The following is a 25,321-nucleotide window of genomic DNA, read 5'->3' as shown; positions in this document are numbered from 1 at the left end:
ACAGCAACCGTTCAATTCTGCAAAGATCCAGGTTTCCGATCTCAATCTGTCAGGTTATCCTCTTTCCAGTATGTGAAATTAGCTGCAGATTTGAGTTTGCTTTTGGTGGCAGGTACCAGTGGTGACAATTTTAAGGAAACGTTCTTATTATAACATATTCCTTGAAGTCGGTATTGCTCTTGAGAGGGACTTTTTGTCATGGAGCTCCAATCAACTGAAACTGTTTTCTGCAGCTTTTAGTTCCTCTTTCCTCAGCTGCCAAAGTTGCTGAGCTTCACTCTGTGGTAGTAACCCTAATTTAAATGAGTTCTCAATGGGTAACAATGCCTAAAACAAAGCCTTGCTTAATGATAACAAGAATTTTCCACCCATCAGTCCTTTTTTCAAGGCTTAGTTCCCTTATCTTGCCCCATCACTTGAGGAGAGAAATGTCCTTTGGGGTCTTAAGGGTAATGCTTTGTGTGATGTGTAGTATAACTGATCTAACTGTGTATTGTAGTCATTGTATATTCATTGTCTCAATAAATGTTGTTTCTTTACTACAGAAAGGAAAAGCCGGCCCTTACTCTCGACAACTTCAGCTCAAAGACCTCATTGCCTCAGAGATGAAGCACCTGACAAAGTATCCCTTTCTGCTGGATAACATAATCAAGCACACAGATGGTATGGTTACCATAGTGTTTACTCAGGAAATCCTAAGTACCAATCACTGAATTCCTTTCTAAATGTGGCCTATTTTCATAGCTTTAGATTGGACGAGTGGTACATAATTACTATTACTGTTGCTTTGCAAAAACTATGTTTATTTCCCTCCCTTTGTACAGGTCAAAGGAGAGTAAAGCCTTATAGCCCGCTGCTGAACCAGTTGTCAAAGGCTCTGATCCCAATTTACAGCCTGTATTGGTGGGAGAGTGCCTTTACCAACTGGTATAGCTTGAGGCAGAAGGGCTTTAAGGTCATTCGAACATTCTACCCTCTAAGGATAGAATGTTCTAAATTGAAAAGAGAGAAACATAAAGGCAAAAATTGCAATGTTGGAGCAGAAGGCTTATACCAGCCATTATAAGCCCGGAGCTACTCCATTGTCATCAATGGAGGTCTCAACAGTCCTGTATTTTAATAAACATTATAGCCTCCACAACACTTTTTTTGTTATTTCATTGACTTATTGTTCATGCATCCCTAACCATTGCTTGAAGGTGTGGCATGCAATAATGATTTTTGTGCCTATGGTGGCCCTTATTGATTACCAAGTGGAGGTATTAAAGACCTAATCTAAGAACTCACTTGCGTTTAAGGTTTTATTCAGTCCATCTCCTTTCAATTTGGTTTGCAAAGCTACGCCTCCTTTGAATGGCACCCTGTACTCCACTTCTGTCAGATTATTTGTCTACTAATTGAATGGGAGTGCAAGATCCTAGGCTTTGCCCGGGTCTGGATGTTGGGAACATATTGGTGTACTGTAGTCACCCCAGCTAGTAGTAACATATTGCGGGATCAGGAAGAGCACAGAGGCTTGCAGTAAATCAGATGTTATTCTTTTTTTGGCAAATTGTGACATGACTTGATATGCTGCGTGGTTTCTTATAGTAATGATTTCAGCAAGGTTATGCTTGTGTCTCATAACCCCACTCAGAGTCATTTCTTTCTGTTTTTATTAACTAGTATATGATCCACTTACCAAAGACAACTTGCCTATTTCTAGAAATGGAACAGGTATATTTCCTGAGTCTCAGATCTGTAGTAACTCTCCCTCATACCATTCAATGTTTTTTCTGTGCTGTGGAACATTTTAATGCCCAAAGCATTGGCATCTGATCAGCTAGTTGGGTCAATGTGATATTGTATTTCATAAAGGACTACAGTTGCCAGTGTTTTGATTGCTTCTGGAAGATCGGAAACTGGTCTCCGTTTTATTTTGTATTGAATTGGCAATTGCGGTCCTTTTGAAGAGTGCTGTGACCTACTCTTGCATTAAGCTGATCTAACCCAACTTTCCTATTGGACCACGTCTAATAGAAAAGGAGATGCTCAGGGTGAATTTCTCTTCCAAGATCTTCTAAATGGAGCCAGCTCTGGCAAGGTTCTTATGATGTGATCTTCTGAGATGCTTGCTAAACTAACAATTGGGTGAGAAAATTTCCCTTTGCGTTTTGGTTGTTGTAAACTGGTTCAAATACTTCAGCAATTATGATACTGTCTTCAATCTTTTACAAAATCAATCTGCTATTGTAGTGATAACAAAGGTTAAGGCAGAGGGTAGATCAACAGCTGCGCACAGGTTACAGTGGCTTCCCCTCCAAAGTAGATTGAGTATTGCATGAAACTAGTCTTTCTGTGCATCGGTGAGGCCCCTGTAGAGAATAAGAAGGGCTGACCAAGTCAGGTCCTATATAGTGTTTGGAAAGGAGAAGGGTATGACAGGAAACTAGAGCACATCTGTAAGATCTGTATAGAGGTCAAGAACGGTTGGCTACGTTAAGCCTTACTGGTCCTTCTCCTGCAAATACACAAATTTAGTTTATTCAGTCATGAAATTGTGGTCATAAAAGGTAAGAACCTTTCCAATCTTTCCCTAATTCATACAGTGGAAGAATTCTATGGATAAACCTTAGGCAGGCACTACAGTCTTTCCTGATGATAGTTAAGAACATATTCTGGATTCTTCATTCAACCCCTTTTTCTGTAAAGCAGTCAGTCGCCTACCTCATTTATAGTTTAGACCAAGCCCTTGTTTCAGCTGCAGCTAGAACCCTACTGAGATTTTGACCTGCCTATGGGATTTAAATTTCTGCTATTTCTGTACCTACTGGTTGGTCTGCTTTCCCAGCATTATTTCAACCAACAATTCAAACATTGCTTTAATACTTTTTTTTTTGTGTAAATCTTTTTATTAACAGTCATCGGCATACAAGCGATCATATCAACAATTGCAATATTGATTTAGGCATGACAGAATACAGCAATAATCATTCACAATACACACAGTAAGGACAGATCATAGTGAAAGCAGGTTGTCTAAGGCTAGTTGCTGAGGGGGAGCACAGATGTCCCCCGGTACGAGTTCCAAGGCCTCCAAATTCGGACCACTTTTTTGGGCGGCCACGAGCAGCATATACTGTCCTTTCACGGAACATGGACCAGTCCATACTTGACTTCCAATCTGCTAGTGTAGGTGGTCCCACCGCCCCCAGGCCTGGGCGATGTTCCTTTTTGCCAGCATGAACCCCAGGGTGGCCCATTGTGCCTGGTATGCGTTTAGATCGGTTGGTTCCCATATGTTCAGTAAACATCTACGTGCTTCCGGGTGGATAGGAACCGCAAGGACCGCCCCCATTACTTCATGTATCTACTTCCAGTAGGACTGAATGTGTGTGCATTCCCAGATGATGTGCATAAAGGTACCCGTGTGTCCACAACGCCTACGACATTCCCCTGTTTCTGCTCTTCTTATTTGTACCATTCACGGCCCTGTCATATATACCCTATGCAGGATTTTGAGCTGCACTAGTCATAGTCTTGCTGGAATCGCAACTACCCGGGGGAAGACACGACCTCCTGCCACTCCTCATCATCCATCTCAATTCTGTCCGCTACCCATTTTTGCCTTAGCAGGGAAAGGGGGTCATCCATGTTATATATTAGTTTATTATAGATCAATGAAATGGTCTTCTCTGGGAGGTAGCTGTCCAATATTCTATCCTCCAATGGGGAGGATTCTGGAGGGGAGGTACCATGTGGGAGGACCGAGCGTAGGGCAAGACACACCTGTGTGTAACGAAAACGCTCCAAGTCTGCCAGTTCGTGTTGGCTTTGAAGGGCTGCAAATGTTTTCATTCCTCCCACAGGTCTTTAATTCGTTAGATGTCAATCATGTTCCACTTGTCAAACCCATTTGTTGTCCACAGGTTCCCCAATTGTGCAGAGTCCCATAGGGGGGTGGCCAAAGTCAATTTACCCTCCCAACCGAGGGACTTCTGCACAGCATGCCATACGCTTATCAAATGTCCAGTAGGGCCTGTCAAGGGAGGTCGGCTAGGCTTCGAGTATAGCGACCTATAGTTCCCCCCCGGAAGAAGCCACTTGTCCATTCGGTAGCCCGGATCATCAGAGGCACCGTAGGTGCCGTGATTAATTGCAGCTAGATAAGCCACCCAAAAGTTTTTTTTACTGTCGGGGAGGCTAATGCCTCCATCATACCATTTTAAGGTAAGTTTCTGCAGGGCTATGCGTGGTGTTCTACTCCACAATAACTCCCTCTGGAGGCTTTCGATTTCTTTAAAATAGGTCAGAGGGACAAGATCGAGCAAATTTTGTAGGGCGTAAAGGAAACGGGGGAGGGACATCATTTTGAAAAGGGCCTCTTTACCCAGGAGGGAGAGAGGGAGAGATTTCCAACTGGCTATTTCTCGTTTTAGTCGTAATAGAGGGGGAAGCAGATTGTTATCGTAACGGAGTATGGGGTCTAAGGATATGAATATCCCCAAATATTTAAATCATGTGGTACTGACTTGAAGCGGACAATTACGGGGTAGGGCTGGTACGCCCCCATGTAGGGCATGTAAACGGGACTTGGTCCAATTAATCGTGAACCCTGAATACCTCCCAAATACTGCCAATATGTCCACTCTGGCGATAAGAGATTTTTTTGGGTCGGTCAGGTAGAGTAGTATGTCATCCGCGTAGAGCGAGATGCGGTCTTCCCAATCTGGTGACCAGCGAAACCCGTGGATCACCAGGTCTCGTCAGATCCAGGCTGCCAGTGGTTCTAACGCCAAGGCAAATAGAAGGGGGGAGAGTGGGCATCCCTGACGGGTGCCGCGGCTCAAGGCAAACGTATCTGACTGTTTATTATTAACCACGACTCGCGCCAATGGCGCAGAGTAAAGGAGGCGCACCCACCAAATGAATTCCGGGCCAAACCCCAGTTTCTGGAGCACCGCAAGAAGATAGGGCCATTCGATCGTATCGAATGCCATAGTGGCGTCCAAGGAAACCAAAATAGCCGGTTCCATTATAGTGCCCGCCCTGCCTAAAACCCATGGACTCGGCGCAGGTGCAGAGCTGTGTTCCGATGTGGAATAAAACCAGACTGATCAGGGTTTACGAGATTGGATATAATTTTTATGAGACGATTAGCCAGTACTTTTGCAAGAACTTTAGGTTCAGCGTTAAGGAAGGAGATAGGCCGATACGAAGTACAGTCTGTTTTGGGTTTGCCTGTCTGATGGATAGTTACAATATTAGATATTCGTTGATCTATCGGTAACTCCCCTTTCTCCCTGCTCTCTTCAAACATGACTTTAAGGTGGGTAGCCAATTTATCAGGGTTAAGTTTATATAATCCGATGGGGATCCCATTAGGGCCAGAGGCCTTCCATGAATTGAGGGATCGAATTGCTTGCGCTACCTCATTCGTAGTCAAGGAGCTATCCAATAGTTGTCTTTCAGTCAAGGAGAGGGTGGGCAATGTTATGTCCTTCAATAATTCGGCTGAGTCTTCTTCGGAGTAGGGAGTTACTGCCTTATACACCGCTGTGAAATGTTCAGCGAATTGATTTGCAATTTCCTGAGGGTCTGTTATGTTGGCCTTGTTAGTGTCCTGGAGAACCGGGACCAACAACTTGCCCATTCCCGTTTATCAAGCCAGGCTATCAATTTCCCAGCTTTATCCCCCAGATCGTAAAGTTTCCCGAGTTTCTCCCTCCCCAATACCTTGGCCCTGTCAGTAACCAGAGCCCTATATTTGTACACCTCTAGAAGTTGTGGTGAATCCTGCTTGCGCGACCAGTTAATATCCCCACCTGTTCATCGCCTTACAGGAGTGACCTATCAAATGCGTTTCCTGAAGGAGGACGACGTCCGGGGCCTGAAGAACGATACTACGTTTAACCTTGTCTCCGAGACCATCGACGTTCCAGCTCAGAATGTTGGCACTTTTATCCCACTGTGCATGCATTTTGTAGGAAGTTTGCAAAGCTTCAGTCATGCCTGTCATATTGCTAGCCAATGTAAAAGCTTTAACAAAAAACAAACTAAAATCCCCTACCCAACAACCCCCCTCCCTGCTTCCCTGCCCTCTGGACTTGAAACAGCCCATACCAAACTGGCAGAGTGCCTGTCACCCAACTTCAGTACTAATCGAAGAAAAGTGGGATGTGTAGTGCCCCGTCTCCCCCCGCCCCCCACCTAGAAATAAACAAGTTATGCGTCTCTGAGAGGAGAGAGGGGTTCAATAGATGTCCAAGGCCTGCAGCCAAAATGTATCCCCGTTACCAGTCACTTAGTGTCTCATCGATTCCAGCGATGGCTCCACTCAAGTCGGGCACGTCTCTTGTGGGGTCGGTGTGCTACTGGCCTCCGCTCGCCACCCCATAGTGCGGGGACTTCTACCCCCGAGGCCATAATCCCCGCCTCAGGCCTTGCGGGTCTCTAACCAGTTTGCCGCTATCTCTGGGTGATCGAAGAACCAGGCCCTTCCATCTGCTTCCACACGGAGTTTAGCTGGGAAGAGCATAGCATACTTGAGGCCTTTATCTCTCAGCATCTTCTTGACACCCAGAAAGGATCTCCGCTGCTTCTGGACCTTATGGGTGAAGTCAGGGAAAAAGGTGATGTCGGCATTTTCAAGTCGGAGTGGAGGGCCCGTTCTAGCTCGCTGGAGGATTGTGTCCTGATCCCGGTAGTTGAGGACCCTGGCTAGGATCGGGCGCGAAGGGGGCCCCCAGGCTTCAGGTGGCCCCCCGGGTCTCTGTGGGCTCTTTCAATGACAAAGAGATTACTAAGACCTTTTGGTTTTAGAAGTTGAAGAATGAGCTCTTCCACAAATAGGTCCACGGAGCCTCCTTCCATTTTCTCGGGAACCCCTAGTATGCGTACGTTGTTGCGCCTAAGGCGCCTTTCATAGTCGTTGAGTTTAGTCTCTGCGAACTTCCGGAAAGATTGCAGTTCATTAATGTCAGTTCGGATTTGGGAGGTGTCCTCCACCAAGCTAGTGGTCTTGAGTTCCACCTGTTTCAAACGTTCGTTATTTTTATTGAGATCTGTACGGATGAGGTTCATCTCAAGAGTTATGGCGTCCATTTTGTGTTCAAGGGAGGTTTTGATCTCAGCTATCGCCGCCATGACATCCTTATGGGTAGGTTCTTTGCTGGGACTCCCTTGCTCCCCAGTATTCTTCTGTTTGGGTGAAGGCTCGGTATGCTCTCTTTTGAATATGCGTATTTGTCCAATCGATTGGACTGTGCTGCCTTGAGGCCTCGTGTGGATGCCATGTTTATTATCTTGGTGCAGTGCTGTCCCGCACAGCGGGGTATCTTATGAGGGACGGGGACGTATTCACCCTGTGTTGTGGCCCTGTAGGTTAAGCACTGCTGTGGGGTGTAATAATATCCAGGTAGAGTTGGGGGTTCCCGAGCTTCCGATAATCCCACTTTCTGGATGGTGGTATTGCAGGCGGTACTCATGCAGTACCCCCCCACCGAGTATGTTATGGAGTATCCTGTGGGGGCCCCAGCAGTTATAGAGAGTCCAGCCGCACTTCTATGGCCGAGCATCAACTGGAGGAGTGTCCACGCCACGTCTTTCCCAGAGGTCACCGCCGCTCCTGGAATAGTACCGGAGGATGCAGGGGGGGAGGGGAGAGAAGCTCCCGCCGCGCCTGGCCCAGGGTCAACACACCCCCCGCCGATCTTAGCGCTGTGTTCTTCCCCCCCTCCGTGCCGGCTCACCGATCAGTAGCGCTGATGTCACTTCCACCGGTGGAGCACCGATGACCCGCAGCTCTGCCAGCGGCCCCTTCTAACTGCGGATGGTGTGATGACTCGTTGATTTTCGGGGGTGCTTGGGGGCGATTTATTCGGGGCCAGGCCTTGGCTTCCGCCGTCGACGCAGTTACGCTCTGCACGCCTCGCTGCACTCGAGGTCCCGGCGTTCAGCTTGCTGCAGGCCAGATATCGTCGATAAGACTATTTCAGCGTGGAGTGCACGTACAGGCTCCACTCTCACAGCCTCGCACTCCGCGCACCCTCTGATGTCCGATTCCCACCTCGGACGTACCGGATTAGTGGCCGGATAGGTGGGATCGAGCAGGAGACTACGGAGCTCTAACGATCAGCTGCCATTGCGCTCCACCGCGTAACCACACCCCCCATTGCTTTAATACTTAATCAGTCAACTTAACCACAGATGCAGTCATTCTCGCTTCCACAGCCACCTGCCCTTTACCAGGCCTCCAGGATAATGTTGTCATAAGTGCTGCCTACATTTAAGAATTCCAAAATGGCTGTCTTGCTTTGCAAACTTTATTACAAATTGTGCATAATAAAACAAACATGACATAACCACTGCCTGAAACACAGGTGGATTTTTGAGTGCTGCATTACAGCCTTTTTAGTAAGAGCTGCATCACCACTGGAATCCAAATTCGATTACACTTTAAAACAATTAGGCAAACAGCAGTGATTAATATTGAAATATCCGTCCAAACATAACATCTCTAAAACAGAAGATGCAATAATTTGTTTAACTCTTTTATTTTTACCAAAGGTAAGTACCTCAGATCACTATTCATGTTAGACGATGACCCTATAACATGTACCTCAGCACAATTCAACAGTCCTATGATGACACATGATCTTGCCCAGATATTATTTTCAATACATTTTTATGGAGCCTAGGCCATGTACTCATTTTCTTCTACAGAAGCCCCAATTGTTGTGGCTACAACTTCTTGTAATTCTTAAAGTATTAATAATATTTAGATCCCATTCAAACTCGTTCTTTTATTTACTTTTTCAGGGTTCAGTCTCGAAAATAGAGTAATTTGGTGTACAGAAGTCACAGTGTGCTTTGCTACATCGCTTTATGAATCCTCTCCATGTTGTCCATTGTATGCGTAACACACAATTTCAAGATTGGACATTCTTCATCTTACCTCACTAGCCCTTACTGATTTAAATCTTTAGAATTTGTTAATAATTACAGTTAAAGTTATCAATTTTCGATCCAATAAATTACTTATCATTCTCAAATCAAGCAAGCACTTGAGCTTCATTAGTTTCAGTTCATTTTCTCATATGTATTCACTTTTTCCCTGATATTGTTCAATTTGTCCTCCAATGCCGCAACTTGGTCGTTTAGTTTATCAAACATTCATTCCATATGGGAAATAGCTGTTTCAAACCAACCTTGTATCACAAGTTTTCACAGTAGTGAATATTCAGTATAGCAGATGTGTTTGTATTCCAAAACGATTTGAGTCATATCAACCCTAGTAGCCAGTTCCTTTCCTTTGTAAAGTACATTACTCCCTCATGGAAAAGATAGCCATCCAGGGTTCCACTGACGTTAAATTAAACTTTACCTAGTTCTTCTCTCACCAAGACCTACATACCAGGGCATGCAGCTCAGCAATAGTGATCTCCAGGTGTCACAAGGCGTTGGTTTTCCAATCGCTGTCTCACTATTGCTCGTATTTCATGTCCACATTACATTTTCTGTGCTCCTGTGTATCACCATTGGCTACCTCTGTAACATTCCCTGAGCCTATGCATCACAATTGTCTACTTCTATACCCATTTTCTTTGAAGGTTTCTCTGCCCATTTGCATTTAAATCCTCTCTGGAACACTGATTTCTCCTCCCAAGTCTAATGGAGCTGCACCATTTCCAGGGGGATCTATTGTCTCCACGCCCACTACTCTAGTTGAAGACTCACCATCTGATGTATACCTTTCCGGTGGATACTTCTAACCACAGATTCCTCACCTTGTGAATACACCCCCATGCACCAACTGGATCCGGAAGATTTTACAGCATAGCCCCCGACACCAGCAGGTGTCTCCATTTGTCTCCACATCAACCTCATTCTGCCCCAGAAGTAACAATCAAAGCTGCGTCAAAGCACCACTCTTGCACGCCTGATGTCTTTCCACACCTTCACACATGGGCCCTGCAGGTAGCTCCCAATTTTTTCTCCTGGGTTTCCAAGTTTTTCTCTAAAATTGTTCCTTTCCACTGTGCAGGGGATCATGGCCCATGCTAAAAGTACAAATTTTCTACCTTGTAGGGACTGCCTCAAACAGAGGTCTGTGGCAAATACCCATGAGGTGTGTCTCTGGTGTTTGGGTCACAACTTCAAGTCATGTTAGGAATGTGCCGTTATGAATGCAAACTACTTATATTCTTCTCAAACAAGAGCAACACAAATGTCTATGTGAACCTGGGTAATCAACATAAATCGTATCACAGCAGTTCACACAGAACTTATTTATACCAAAATAATGGATAAGGAACAGCAAAAATTACAGTGATTAATATGATTTTCAAAACATAAAAGTACATACAAACAACAAGCTCCAGTTATGAGAAGTGGTTCAGTCAAGACATAAATGTTATCTTCAAGAAGGTACTCTAAAGGCGTAGGTCAAAGTGACCTTCATGTGAAAAAAAACAAAATCATGAACAGGCATTGTACAAAAGTTCAAAGGTATGTTGGCATATTGGTTAGTCCATTAAAGCAGGCCTTTAGGTGCCTGTTTACAAGTGCATCATGAAAGTATGAGCACTTTGTAAGATATTGACAACTTTTCAACTCTTCATAGAGTACAAGGCTCTCTTCAGGTCTTGGGGTTGCTTGGGGGACTATTACCTTCTCTGCACGAACGCTGACACCGGAGGCAGGGGGAGCGACACCAGGCAGTTCCAATCGCCGCCGTGAGGGCAACGGACATCGAGGGAACTCCATCACCCAGACGCCCTAGCCGGTTGCCGCTGTGTCGCGGCCAAAGAGCGCCCACAGGCGCATAAAGCCCCTAGCAGCCTCCCGCAGCGCGGGATTACCTTCTCTGCATGAACGCTGACACCGGAGGCAGGGGAAGCGACACCAGGCAGTTCCAATCGCCGCCGTGAGGGCAACGGACATCGAGGGAACTCCATCACCCAGACGCCCTAGCCGGTCGCCGCTGTGACGCAGCCAAAGAGCGCCCGCAGGCGCATAAAGCCCCTAGCAGCCTCCCGCAGCGCGGGATTACCTTCTCTGCACGAACGCTGACACCGGAGGCAGGGGGAGCGACACCAGGCAGTTCCAATTGCCGCCGTTGGGAACGCTTATCCGATTGTTGCACACCTAGACCATTAATTGTGTGTAAACCTCTATCACTTGGGTTAGTGAGCTTGTCCACTTGTAACTGGGGAACCGGGACTTTGTGGGTCTGTGCAGTTATTATTTGTGCGTGCCTTGTATTACTAATATTCCTCTCCCTTTGGGGCACTAAGTTAGAGTCTAAGGTACTAATGGAATTACTTGATTCCCCTACTAAGCTGCCTTTTTTCTCCCTATTTTTTAGTTCACTCAGGATTTTATCCAACCTGCTTGCCAACGGCTTCATCTGATTTACAATAAAAGTTTCTAAATGAGCTTGTAAATCTGACGTGATTTGGGTCAACCATATTGGTGGGTCTACTTGATCAGCTATCTGTACTGCTCGCTCTACCCCAATGTTGTTTCTACTCACAGGGTGGGAGGAACTAACTATGCTATTCAAGTAGACCCACCAATATGGTTGACCCAAATCACGTCAGATTTACAAGCTCATTTAGAAACTTTTATTGTAAATCAGATGAAGCCGTTAGTAGGGGAATCAAGTAATTCCATTAGTACCTTAGACTCTAACTTAGTGCCCCAAAGGGAGAGGAATATTAGTAATACAAGGCACGCACAAATAATAACTGCACAGACCCACAAAGTCCCGGTTCCCCAGTTACAAGTGGACAAGCTCACTAACCCAAGTGATAGAGGTTTACACACAATTAATGGTCTAGGTGTGCAACAATCGGATAAGCGTTCCCAACTCTCTGCTGATCCCAATGGAAGAACAGTACACAATGTTGAGAGGGCTACTACAATAACCTCCACTAAGGCTCTACCCACTGTAAATTTACCACCTGAGTCTTGCCCGCTTGTGGTAGTTTTTGCTGGGGTCCCCGAATTAAAACACGAACAGAGAGAAACACATCAGGAGCTAAAAAATAAACTCATTCATTGGTTGACCCAAAATAGACCATTAGCAGATAACCAAGATGGGGAAATCCTTCTGGTTAGAAGAGTGAACTGGTTAGGAACCAGACCCAAAAACATTGAAGGCAATTGTATTATTGCTAACTTTAGGGACAGGGGGGTTGTTGAGCATATCCTCAGACAGGGGACACTTAGGCGCCTCTGTCACTTAGCTATTTTTACCTAAGGCAGCATGAAACCCACGAGGGACAGTATAACACATGGAGAAGTTGGGAGGGATTAAACTTGAACTCAAACAGGACCCCAAATTGTACACGAGGAATGGCAGGGATTTGGGAAGGGGGCACCCATGTTGGGTAAATAGGTTCAGCCCATTAAGGTCCCTAGAGGAGACTGACTGACTAATCGCCCCATACACCCCGGAAAAGCAGGCCGAGACGGAATATAAGAATCTTGACCTGGATGCACTGATTGGGGGAGGCTCGAAAAACAGAGGGGGGACACCACTCACACAATTTTTGGTCAAAGAGGATTGACAGTCAACATTAGGGGAGGGCAGGTGCAGGAGCCTAGTAAAGACTCCGGAAGCCTCTAACTCCATCGCTAAGGGACGCCCGCAAGTAATCTTAGGGACAGGAGCTATAGCCCCAGTTTCAACACTGCAGGATAGGGAATTGCAGAGTCCACTTGCTAGGAACCAAGATGGGTTGGTTAATATCTCTCAAGGTATGACTGGGCTAGGGACTGATAACATAGTGGAAGAGGGAGTGAGAACTATCTCTTGGAACATAGCAGGTCTTGCAAGTAAATTTGACAATGAGGACTGGCGGCAATACATGGCCCATTTCCACATAATTTGCTTGCAAGAAACCTGGGTAACGGACAACACCCACTTTCATATGGCTGGATACAAATGTTCTTTTACCCCAGCACAGAAAACCATTTCAGGCAGAGCCAAGGGAGGATTGTCCATGTATGTAGATTTAAAAATACAAGGCAAATGGTCCAGTGTGGACTGGTTCTCATGGAACATCCAGGCTCTGAGGTTCAGGAGTAAAGGGTTAAGGCTCGTGTTGTTTAACGTGTATAATACGGGCCTTCCAGGAGATGATATTCCAATTCTGGGGGAACTAGATTCCAGACTGAGCCAAGAGCTCGCGCCCGCTAACGGGGCCCTGGCCCCATTGATACTAGTAGTGGGTGATTTGAATTGCCACTTATGCCCCCTGTTGTTTCCGATTAATGTGAATTGGTCACAATGCCCAGTGAAAAAAGGTCCCCATTTTAGTCACTCATCGAGTGGTACAGACCTGGGAAAGCTCCTTCAATCTCATGATCTGGAACACACGGTTGACATGATACCACTGGGGCCAGATGGCACACTCCCCCCCACTTTTAAAGGGAGAGGGTGCTCTTCCTACATAGATTATATTCTTGCTTCTAGATGTTTAAAGAACCGGATCACTGAAGTAGGAATTGAGTGGAGCCCCTTCAGTGATCACAATCCCTTGGTATTGGAGTTTTTGTACCTGGCGAAACAAAAGACCAACCCAGTTGGGGGCATCACCGAGAGAGCTACGGATCAAGGTAGAAGACTCAGGTGAGAGAAATTAGACGGGGAAAGATTTTACCGGTCCTTAATGGAAAAAGGTAAATCACACATTGAGGAGTGTTTAGATCTCTCTGTCGTAGGGGCTCGTTTAACAAACGCATTTGGCCAAATAACTAGCCTGGTGGAGGGGCTATTGTGGACCAAGGCCCCAAAGAAAACCAACTCGAATACACCGAGATGGTTTGATGGGGACCGCACACGAGCCTTGAGGGAGTTAAAAAAAGCCCTTAGTAGTAAACCCAGGGACTCAGTAAAAGTCATCACGTGTAGACCAAAATACAGGAAGGAGCTGAAAAGAAGGAAAGCAGCACTGCAGGGGGAAGCGTGGGTGGCCTTGAGGGAGGCCTCCGAAAAAAGGGATATCACGGAATTTTGGAGACTAATAAATACCCCTTGTTTTCAAGATAACAACGCCCCTGAGGTTGGCACAAACATCCTGCCGGAACAATGGACAGCCCACTTTGAGGGCCTGTACAACCATGGGGAGGAAGACTGGACAGAGGAGATGGGGTGGTTTCGCAGGGACAGTCACTGGAGTTTACCCTAGAAGAAATTGTCTTGGGCATTGAGGGACTAACTAAAAATAAAGCCCCAGGCCCAGATGGGACCTCCCCGGACCTGTTTTTGAGTAATGTGGAGTTATCGGCCCCTATTTTAACCAGAGTCATAAATGCGGCCATTATGGTCGGTCTGCCCCGCTCCTGGTCGTCGGCTATTATAGTACCTATTTTTAAAAAGGGCAACAGAGATAACCCCCAATGTTATCGTCCAATCTCTCTGATAGATGTCACAGCTAAAATCCTAGGAAGAGCAATACTGAATCGCCTGACTGAATGGGCCGAGGATAACAATATCATCTCGGACGTTCAGTATGGTTTTAGGACCGGAAGGTCTACCAGTGACCAATGCTTAAACCTCTATATGCTGGTCGCAAAGTACATTAAAACCAGCAACTAAGCCATTTACCTGGGGTTTATGCACCTGGCTGCTGCATTCGACCATGTTAATAGGAACAAGCTTTGGGCGATGATGAATCACCTGGGAATTGACCCAGGTCTAATCTGTACTCTGAGAGAACTGCATAGAGAGACCTCTGCCAGAGTACGTTACAATAAGGAAGGGGGGGTTGACTGATTCTTTTAGATGCACAAGCGGTGTGAGGCAGGGTTGCATACTTGCTCCTTTCTTATTCTCGTTATACATCAACAATTTAGAACAGTCCCTGACCATTTTAAAAACAGATTGCCCAAGGGTGGGGACACGCAACATCCCGGTGCTGCTGTACGCAGACGATGCGGTTCTCCTGGCGCGAACCCCCAAAAGCTTGCAGATTGTAATTGATGGGTTTGTCAAATTCATGGACGTGCTAGATCTGTCTGTCAATTTAAAAAAATCTTATGTAATGACAGCAGGTCACAAACCACGGACCAGCTTCCCATATAGAATTGGAAATCACACACTAGAAAGGGTGCAATCTTTCTCGTACCTAGGCTTGCTCTTCGATGAGTCACTGAAATTTGCCCCTCTGGTACAGGAAAGGTGTGGCAAATTGGTGGCCTCAACTGGAGCCATAGCAGGTTACGGGAGGAGAATTGGCCGATGGTGTCCGGAACAAACAATGAACCTTTATGGCTCAATGTGCTGTTCCAAAGCCATGTACGGCTCAGAAGTGTGGGGTTTTATAAATCTTGACTCACTGCAAAGGGAGGAAAATAAATTTTTTCGCTCAATATTGAAAGTTCCTAATTGCACCCCAGCTGTCATAGTACACAGAGAATTAGGAAGACCCTACATAGAGGATATGATAAAATTTAGACCAATTCTGGCCTGGCTCAAAACCTGGACAAACCCTGAAGCTGCGTTGAGTAGGCAGATCCTAAAAGATTGCTTAGGAAGAGATAAAAGCCTGAATATCCCATGGCTTAACTATGTTAAAACTAGCCTGGAAAATATGGGCTGTAAGGAGTTTTACTCAAATCCTTCAGCAATCACACTACAGGATAAGCTTAAACTCAAGAGAATTTTTCTGGATCATAGATCGTCTGTTAGAACTTCAGTGGAAGGGGTCAAACGATCAGTGAGTGCTTATAGCAGGCTTGAAACCACTGAAGGGATGGAACCGTATCTTTGTGTGATGTATAATGCTCAAGAAAGGTTTTTAATGTCACGTTTTAGGCTCAATTTTTTATCACATTTGTTAGCTGACCCAGCTGGTTTTAGTCATTCAATTGAGCAGAAGGGTGGCTGCGGCTGCGACAACAGGTCTCCGCAGGACACCCTTCATTTTGTACTCCTATGTCCTCTTTATGCAATACCAAGACGAAGATTTTTAAAGGAAATTTTAAAAAAGGCCAGGTTTACCAGAGCCAAAGAGGCACTGACCTTCCTACAACGGGCTAGTGACCCGTTAGCACTGTGTTCTGTCATAAGTTTCTTGAAATTTGCACTAAGATTAAGGGTAACCAGAGGTGAGATCCATTTGCGAACCCTGCAGGATTCTCTACCCGTTATTCCCATTAAGCTATCAAGGCAGACTCACTGTGAACAAGGAATTATTTTTATGTATGTAGATTCAGTCAATGTTCTTGCATGATGATTTAATAATATTTTAATTGTATATAATGTGTACTCTTTTATGATGGTTTTTAACCACCGAATAAAGAATTACTGACTGACTGAATGATAAACAATGGGACAGGCTGCGTCTTACAGCATGTAGAGTTTGATAAACCCCACTGTGTAAAGCTAAACACAGCTACACACATGGATATAAGACAGATACCCATGAGTGGAACAGGATATTTCAAAACCTCAATGGGGCCATGGAGACCAAGGATTAGCTTTCCAACAAAGTCTCTGTGATCAGAGACCACAATAACAGTGTACAGTGTACCGTTAGTCCTCATTGTAGACCTGATCATTTGTCCCCATGGACCCATTGAGGGTTTTGGACTATTATGCTCCTCTCTCATTATTTTGGTATTAATGAGTTTTGTGTGAATCACTGTAATATGACTTACTCAAGAATCCGAAGACTGTCTAGGAACATGAAGCCAAGCTGTTAGTAGCGGCCTGTGTGCTTGATGAGTGGCGAGGAAGGTGGGGAGTGGTGGGGGGTCAAAGGAGGTAGGGTGGTATAAGGTTTCATGGCCGAAATAAAAAAAAATTGTCGACAGCCATCCCCTTTGCATTCTTCTGCGTTCCAGCTGTTCCCATCGCACTATTCTGCTCCTCTTCACTGGGGGAAGGCACAGACTCCCAGAATGCACTGTGGGCAACTCTGAAGCTGCTCTCACGCATGAGAGCAGCTTCAGGATTGGCCTGAGCACCCTTGAGTTGCTCTCCATGACAGACTGTGAGTCTGTACCTGCTCTCTCCAACCCAGCTGCGTTGCTGGGTTGGAGAGAGCTTTCACTGTGCATGACCGTTTGGCCGGCATGAGATAGCCAGCCAGCCAACCCGTCATGTGCAGTGATGGGAGTGCACTACCACTCCCCTTAGTGTCTGTCACTCCCAGGTCCCACCCCTACTGCTTGGAGTCGTGAGCGCAGACCCCTTCCTGTTCTCAGGGCTGTTCCAGCAAAATGTCATTGTTGTGCTCCAAGTCTTCAAGTAAGTCCAAAACGGAAGCCCAGGAACTTCATGTGGGTGTCAGTACTCTCTTCCTGAAAAGTCATGAGTACGTCAAAGTGACACCTATTCCCACTGTAGAGGAGTAGATTCTGCAGCTGTGTACGGTTCACCCTGAATTTCTGTGTCGTTAACTAAGTTGCAACAGTTCAAGTCTTTCAATTAAGCCATGTTACAAATCTTTTGGGACCTTTCCAGCTCCAGGTGGCATACCTTTGGGCCCCATCGATCCACATTGGTCTTCATTTGGGTTACCACTGGCGAATCCTTCCTCAGCGCCATCTGTGCCTACGGAACCCATTTCAGTTTCAGCTCTACCTCCTGAGCTGACTTCATATCTGACTCCAAGATCTATACTGGTGCCTGCCATGTTGATGCTGGCCCGACGTTCAACACCATTCATATTGTCCTGTCTGGCTATGAACCGAATTAGTCTCAACCAAAGTCAAGCCCCAGAACAGTTTTGATGGACCCAGTCCCAGTATATTCAGGCTCTGACAAAGTATTGCGTTTACCTAGGAGCTGTCCTTCAGCGCTACAAAACCTCCTCGGATCGCACTCTTACCAAAGTCAACAAGCTTTTGAAGATGATGGGGATGAATTACTCCCACGCTATGATGACAATTTCTACTTTAACCTAAAATAATCCAGTGGGTTGGGCACTTCCCCTGAAACTTGGTTCGATTCTTACCCAGCCACCTCAATGGAAGAAACAGCCTCCTTTGCTGTGGTCATCAGATGCGCAGCAGAAAACCAAGTCTTTGGGATACCAGCAATTGAAGTAAATGGCAATGTCCTCACAGATCTTCTACCACCTGGACAGGCTTTGCTCCATGCACTGGTTATTATTTAGTGACAACCATTCTAATGGGTACCTAGGCTAAGCCTTTCCCTTCCCCACCTGCGAAAAGGCAGGTAGCCACACCGGTAAACAGACATAATATCGAATTCAAAATATCGATAGGACAGAATATCGAGTTTTTAATATAGAATGGACAGAATATCGAATTGCCAAAATATAGTGGTGAAGAATATCGAAAGTCAGGTAAGAAATAAAATATCGATTTAAATAATATAGAAGTAAGTAATATCGACAGTCATAATATAGTTGTTAAAAATATCGATTTTTTTATAGTGTTTTAAGTGTTAGTATATGTGTTAAAAGTATGTATAAATTTTGGAATGTATGTTTGAATATTTTTAAAGTAATGAATTTTATGTTATTTAATTTTTGTGTAATTTAATTCCGTAACCGGTTGTGGGTTTATAGGGGATTATGGTGGGAAGTAATTTAATTACAGTACATTAAATAATAATTTTTAGGAATTATTAATTATTTTTAATTTAATTTTGCGTTTTACTTCTGTAGCGGGTTGTGGGTTTATAGGGGAATAGGGTGGGAAGTAATTTAATTGTTATTAGGTAATTATTAATTGGTATTGAAAATTAATTTGTTGTTGATTAATTATTAATTGGTAAATAATTAGTATTACTTGGTAATTAATTAGTATTAATTGTTTAATTGATAATTATGTTAATTGTATTAATTTATTATTTGTAGCGGGTTGTGGATTTATAGGGGAATATGGTGGGAATTAATTTAATAGTAAATAATTAATTATTGAAATAATTTTTGTATATTGCTAATTAATTTATTCTCAAATAATTATTAATTGGTATTAATTTTATTTATTAATTTTTGGTATTGAAAATTAATTGGTTGTTAATTAATTATTAATAGGTTATTAATACAAAAAACATTGGTATTTATAATAAATTAATTATTAAATATTGTGTGATTGGTAATTAATTTTAATATTTTTATTTGATATTAATGATTTATTTATTTTTAATAAAATATTAAATTATTATTTTCCCTACTATTGCACTCACTGGAGTGGGAATAGTAATGTTTACCCCTACGCTATCCAACGCTTTCCCTACTATTGCACTCACTGGAGGGGGAATAATAATTTTTACCCCTACGGTTTCCAACGCTTACCCTAGAGTTGCACTCACTGGAGTTGGAATAGTAAATTTTACCCTCCCGCTATCCAACGCTTTCCCTACTGTTGCACTCTCTGGAGTGGGAATAGTAATTTTTACCCCTACGCTATCCAACGCTTTCCCTACTGTTGCACTCTTTGGAGTGGGAATAGTAATTTTTACCCTCCCGCTATCCAACGCTTTCCCTACTGTTGCACTCTTTGGAGTGGGAATAGTAAATTTTACCCTCCCGCTATCCTACGCAAAAAATATTGCTTTTTTAAAATAAATATTACGTTAATATATATGTATTATTATTTGTTTTTTACTTACATTAATTATTTATTAATTTTAAAGTAATTTAAGTATTTTTAAGTATGTTTCAGTGAATTATATGTATGACATTTAAAAAAATTCGATGTTGTGACTAACCATATTTTTAACAACGATATTTAGGATTCTATATTTTTGTACTTACCTGTTTGGAGATAGGGCTTCGATATTTTTGGCATTCTATATTTTTCCTTCGATATTTTGGCAATGCGATATTCTTCTTCTCGATATTTCGTCAGTGATCCAGCCACACCATAGAACTGCTTCAGGTTATCCTGCTTTCCTGACACAACTCCTTACACATGAGAGCCTGATAATTCAGGCATCTAATAGCAGCGTTAACTCCTACTTATTTCTTTTGGTCCATATAGATAAAGAGTCACAATGAGTGGTGGCATTCTGGAAACAAATGTTCTTCTGAGTCATCTTAGCTCTGCCGTTAGCCAACGCCAGCCGTTTAGGTATTCCTATGTAGGACAGAACATGGTCACTAAGATCTTGCCAACAGTCCTAGGGGATTTTCTTGCCAACCTGACGCAAACGATATAAGATTACCAGGATGCAGTCAAATATATCATTAGATCAGAAGTGTACACTGCTGATTGCTTAGGCAGAGCAATCAAGACTAGTATGGTGCTCTGGCGCTAAGCATGGATGTTGAACAATGGCTTTTCTGGTGACATCCAGGCATCACTTCTGGATATGCCTTTTGATCAGTCTCACCTGTTAATCGAGAAGGTTGACGCCTCATTGGAGTGCTTTAAAGAAAGCAGAGCCACAGTGCACTCCTAGTGCCTCTCTGTGCCTGCGAGGCAGCATCCCCAATATCTGTGCCCTTTTTGAGGCCTCACTAGGTGTTGGGATACATGCAACATACAGGACCACTGCCCCCACAAAAGACACCCCTGGCCTTTCAGTATCAGGATTGAGATTCAGGTCCTCAGGGGCAGCAAACCTCCCAGAACACTGCCGTCTGCCACCAAGCCACTTATGTTTGCCCTTAGCAGCACATGATTGTCCTGTGGATCAGTTCTTTCCTCTGTTGGTGGCAGAACGTAACATCTAAACGGTATTTTAATAATGTTCCCATCTTCTAGCTTTGCTATCAATATGACTTGTTCTGGAGAAATTGGATTCAGTGCAATCCCTATATATCCCTGATACCTACATTCTAATAAATTATCCTGTTGCTTGGCAGCCTACATTTTCACACTGTTTCTCTATCATTATCATATATCATCTCTATCTCCCAATGGATCAATGTTGAGGCCGCCATAGTTACCTTAGGTAAAGTCCAGGGATAGCAATTATCACTGATATGTTTTCTCAATTTGTATCGCTGATCAGCATGTATGGGGAGTCAATTAATACTGTGACCGTATTTCCTGCAATCTTTACTTCATATTCAGTTGTGCCCATCAGCCACCATCAACCTCACTATTCACTTCATTTACTTTACTCACCTGAAGAATTATTTTCTTAACTCCTTCACTGTCTGTCTCTACTCTGTTTTATCTGTCATCATTACACACTTGTGCATAATGCCCTCTTTACTAATGTTTCTGGCATATTTTATTCTTCGTGAAAAAATGTAGTGTTTGTTTTTTACTTTTATTCAAAGTCTTCCTTTCCTTGTCAGCATTCATCTTGTTCTCTCGACTCACATTCTCTATGTGTTTCTTCATAGAGACTAAGGTGCCGATTACGATCCTGGAGAAACCGGGTACGAACCGTCGGTCGGAGCGTATTCTCCGTCCGACTCGTACCCGGTTGCAAAACTTTACAAACATGAAAGTACGATTCGCACGGAAACACTATTTCCGTACGAATCGTACAAAACACCAACTGACGAAAATATACACACTAATGACATCCGGAAAAGCGCCGACGTGACGTCGGGACGCATGCAGCCTGCGTTCCACAAACCAGGAAGTACGATTCGCACCGACGTCATCCCGCGCGGAGAATATTTTCCGGCAGCCAAAAACTGCCGGGAAATCAGGACGACGCGCACAAGGAGCACCTGTACGCGACGGACAGACATGGACCCGAACCTACGTGTCATCCCGGCCCTCATAGCATTCGACCTCCTCTACAGGTACCGACGCAGACGCCGCAGAAGGTCAGAACAACACCCAGGGGCAAAGGGGGGGGGGCAGGGGCAGGACACAAAACCCCCACCCAAGTCACACAGCACACACGCCCTGGACATACCTGACCTCCCGGCCCTGGTCACTTCGAGGGGGTGGGGGCGTGTCCAGCAACGCCAGCGTCCGCCACAACGGAAGTGGGCGACGACGCGAACCGGCAACACAACAATACAGGTACGTACCGTACCCACGCCTTAAGAGCGTGGGTACGAGTCGTACCACGCCCACACCCACGTCACCCCAACAATGGCGGTACGGCCTGTACCCATGTGCCAAAGGTCTGGGTACGGGCCGCACAAGCACTCCACAGCGTGGGCACGGGTACGTACGGACCGTACCCACACCCACGTATGTATGGAGCGTACCCCCACCCCAACAGTGTATGTACGGACGGTACCCCCACCCGTGTATGAATGGACCGTACCCCCACCCGTGTATGAATGGACCGTACCCACACCCGTGTATGAATGGACCGTGCCCACACCCGCGTATGTATGGAGCGTACCCCCACCCCAACAGTGTATGTACGGCCCGTACCCACACCCGCGTATGTATGGAGCGTACCCCCACCCCAACAGTGTATGTACAGACCGTACCCCCACCCGTGTATGTACGGACCGTACCCCCACCCCAACAGTGTATGTACGGACCGTACCCCCACCCCAACAGTGTATGTACGGACCGTACCCTCACCCGTGTATGAATGGACCGTACCCCCACCCATGTATGAATGGACCGTACCCACACCCGCGTATGTATGGAGCGTACCCCCACCCCAACAGTGTATGTACGGCCCGTACCCTCACCCGCGTATGTATGGAGCGTACCCCCACCCCAACAGTGTATGTACGGACCGTACCCTCACCAGCGTATGTATGGAGCGTACCCCCACCCCAACAGTGTATGTATGGAGCGCACATGGCCACACGCAGGAGGGGTGGGTGCAGAGTCCTCCCAGCAGTGCCCAGACGCAAGAGGGGTGTGTGCAGAGTTCTCCCAGCAGTGCTCAGACACAGGAGGGGTGGGTGCCTATCACTACCAGCAGTGCTCAGACACAGGAGGGGTGTGTGCAGAGTCCCCCCAGAATGTGAGGAATATGCAGCCAGAAGTCTCTATCAAACGAACAAGTTTCTTAACTTTGGTATCGCTCTTTTTGGCAGAGACTGTATATAGCTGCAGATTCTTTAAATCCTTTCCATCCACTTCATTCTGTGATTCTACTCAACTCTTTATTACGATCTAAAATATAGGAATTCGCACACTGGTGTATCAGTTTACCTTTAGGGCTCTATGTCTGGGTGCATGGACAGTCTCAAAAGCAACTGACATCAGCACGCAGAAATGGCGCCTATATAGTCTCCACACATCACTTCCGGAGCGGAACGTTGTCAGAGTGGTGCCACACTGCACCATCTTCTGGCATGCAGAGATACATTGAAAAAGTTTAGCATCCAGTCTGATGCCTGGGGAATATTCAAAAGTGAGGAATCTGTGGTTAGGTGGAGTCCCTACCAGAAAGAGCATTCGCTAAGGTAAGTAACCTATTCTTATAACTTCCATTTTGAAACCTTTATCACACTTCAGAGACTCATTCCTGAGACCTGTTATACAGAAAAATTCCATATATTTGACACGAAAGGTCCTCTTGAAGATGTAACTTGACCCAAACAACAATCTTTTGTTGAGCCTAGACATTGAAAGCCAGTTTACCCCAGGAGGAAATATTGAATGCTTATCTATGTGACCACATACAATGTGGCATCAAATTATGTCAAAAAGGTCATCATCAAGAACTGGTACATACTCAATACAGGGAATATGCATTTCATAAAATCCATGTTTGCGCACAAAAGGGGCACTAATTTCAAGGACTGCTTTATGTACACCCTACCTAATCGTGTAGTGTATGTCACCTCACAACCCAGACAAAAACCATTGAGATTGGAATGACAAAACCATGGGTCCTGCTGAGACAAACCAACCATAACTCTCTCTACATGATCTACATGATTACTTGTTCATGCCACATGAGGTATGTCAGTGTGATGAGCTGAAAAACCAGGATCCAGATTTGTGAGAACAGTAACAATATTTGAGGTAGGAGAAACATGACAAAAATGAGTAGCCAATAAATCTCGACAGGCCACACAGCGAAGCACCATAAAACGATCATTTTGGAGCAATTAAATGACGCAAATAAAAAGGTGGAACAGATACTCTTTGATAAGAAACAATACTGGCTTTATCACCTGACAACACAGTAGATTAACAGGCTGAATGACGATATCTTGTTGATAGCATTCAACAACTAGCTAGACCATGACTTGAATTGACCAGACTTAATGACAATGAAGAAATAACCAGGCTATTTACACACTAAGACCAAGATCATATATGTATATGATATATCTGTGTATGATTTCCACTCTGATCTGCTTCCTCACATGAGTGCACACTATAATCTCGTTTAGGGGGCTGGCTGGACGCAGCCCATTTCAAAACTATGATCTGCATGTCATCAATAATTTGATGCAGACCAGTCCACAATAGTACAAATAACGAGGGGAAACAAGGTATGTCCTAACAAAAGTCTTTGCAAGATTTGATTCCTATGACGACTTTTCTGTATCGATAACATGCTTCTCATCTAGATTGACATCCAAGCAGAAAGCGGCGGGATCACATATAAACGCAGCATAACAGTGGGAGGGCTGCGGGATCTAAAACAGCCAGCCCCTGTACACCACACTAACACGCAAGATTTAGAGGACCAAATAGGTGCACGACTGGATGTTGACCCTTGATAATGTAAGTGCAGGGACAAAGTGAGCACATGAAATTGCATAGCATACGCAGTGGAAAGCAGGGGGGCTTTATTTGACTATATCTTCTTTCCTCGCTATCTAGTGTGTGACGACAGGGTCCGCCCATCTCTAAAAGTCCTATTGGGCACAGGAAGACTGTCTCTCAAGTATGACAATCTCTACCAGTCCTAATTTTGAGAACTATTTACACAGGAACATGAGTGATTGTGTTAACAGTTAGGATGGCCTTTGTGGCTAATGTTTGAGTTTGGATTGCTCACAAATGGTGTCATGTTCATGGTATGGCCAATTTATGGTTATGATCATGACTAATGCTGTCTCTTTATTTCTTTTCTATTCGTAAACCACAGAGACTAAATGGATCTATGTAGCCTAATGGTTTGTATGTTTTGCATGCTAGAATGAATTTGAGTTTGCAGGATTATTAAGCTCCAAAGATTACATGCTAAGAGAGTAAATTATCTCAAGAAAGACTCTAGGGGTCTCATCTTCGGTCCTGATGAAAGCCACATGACCCATGGGGCTGAAATCAGCAGATGAAACACGTTGAACCCATTTTAGATGCATTGTAACACTTATTTTCTTCATCAACTTGCGTGCGTTTTAACTTTACCTGGGTGCCCTGTAATTAATTCAAATTAAGCTGAAGGACCACGAGGCAATTTTACATTCTGAGATCCAACCATTGGATTAGCAACAGCTCACGAGGTTGAGCCCACCCAGACACAAAAGATGTCTGGATGAGGACTCCATGATGACGTATAACA

General features: G+C 44.7%; 1 pseudogene; it reads left to right on the top strand.

Moving 5' to 3' along the window:
• LOC146772985 (rho guanine nucleotide exchange factor 11-like) overlaps window positions 1-25,321 on the top strand; it is a 316,652-nt pseudogene that overhangs the window by 120,893 nt on the left and 170,438 nt on the right.

The sequence above is a fragment of the Triturus cristatus genome, chromosome 12 (assembly GCF_964204655.1).
Source record: "Triturus cristatus chromosome 12, aTriCri1.1, whole genome shotgun sequence".
In the NCBI taxonomy this organism is placed as follows: Eukaryota; Metazoa; Chordata; class Amphibia; order Caudata; family Salamandridae; genus Triturus; species Triturus cristatus.
Note: the sequence above shows the minus strand (reverse complement) of the source record. Positions and strands in the feature narration are given on the sequence as shown.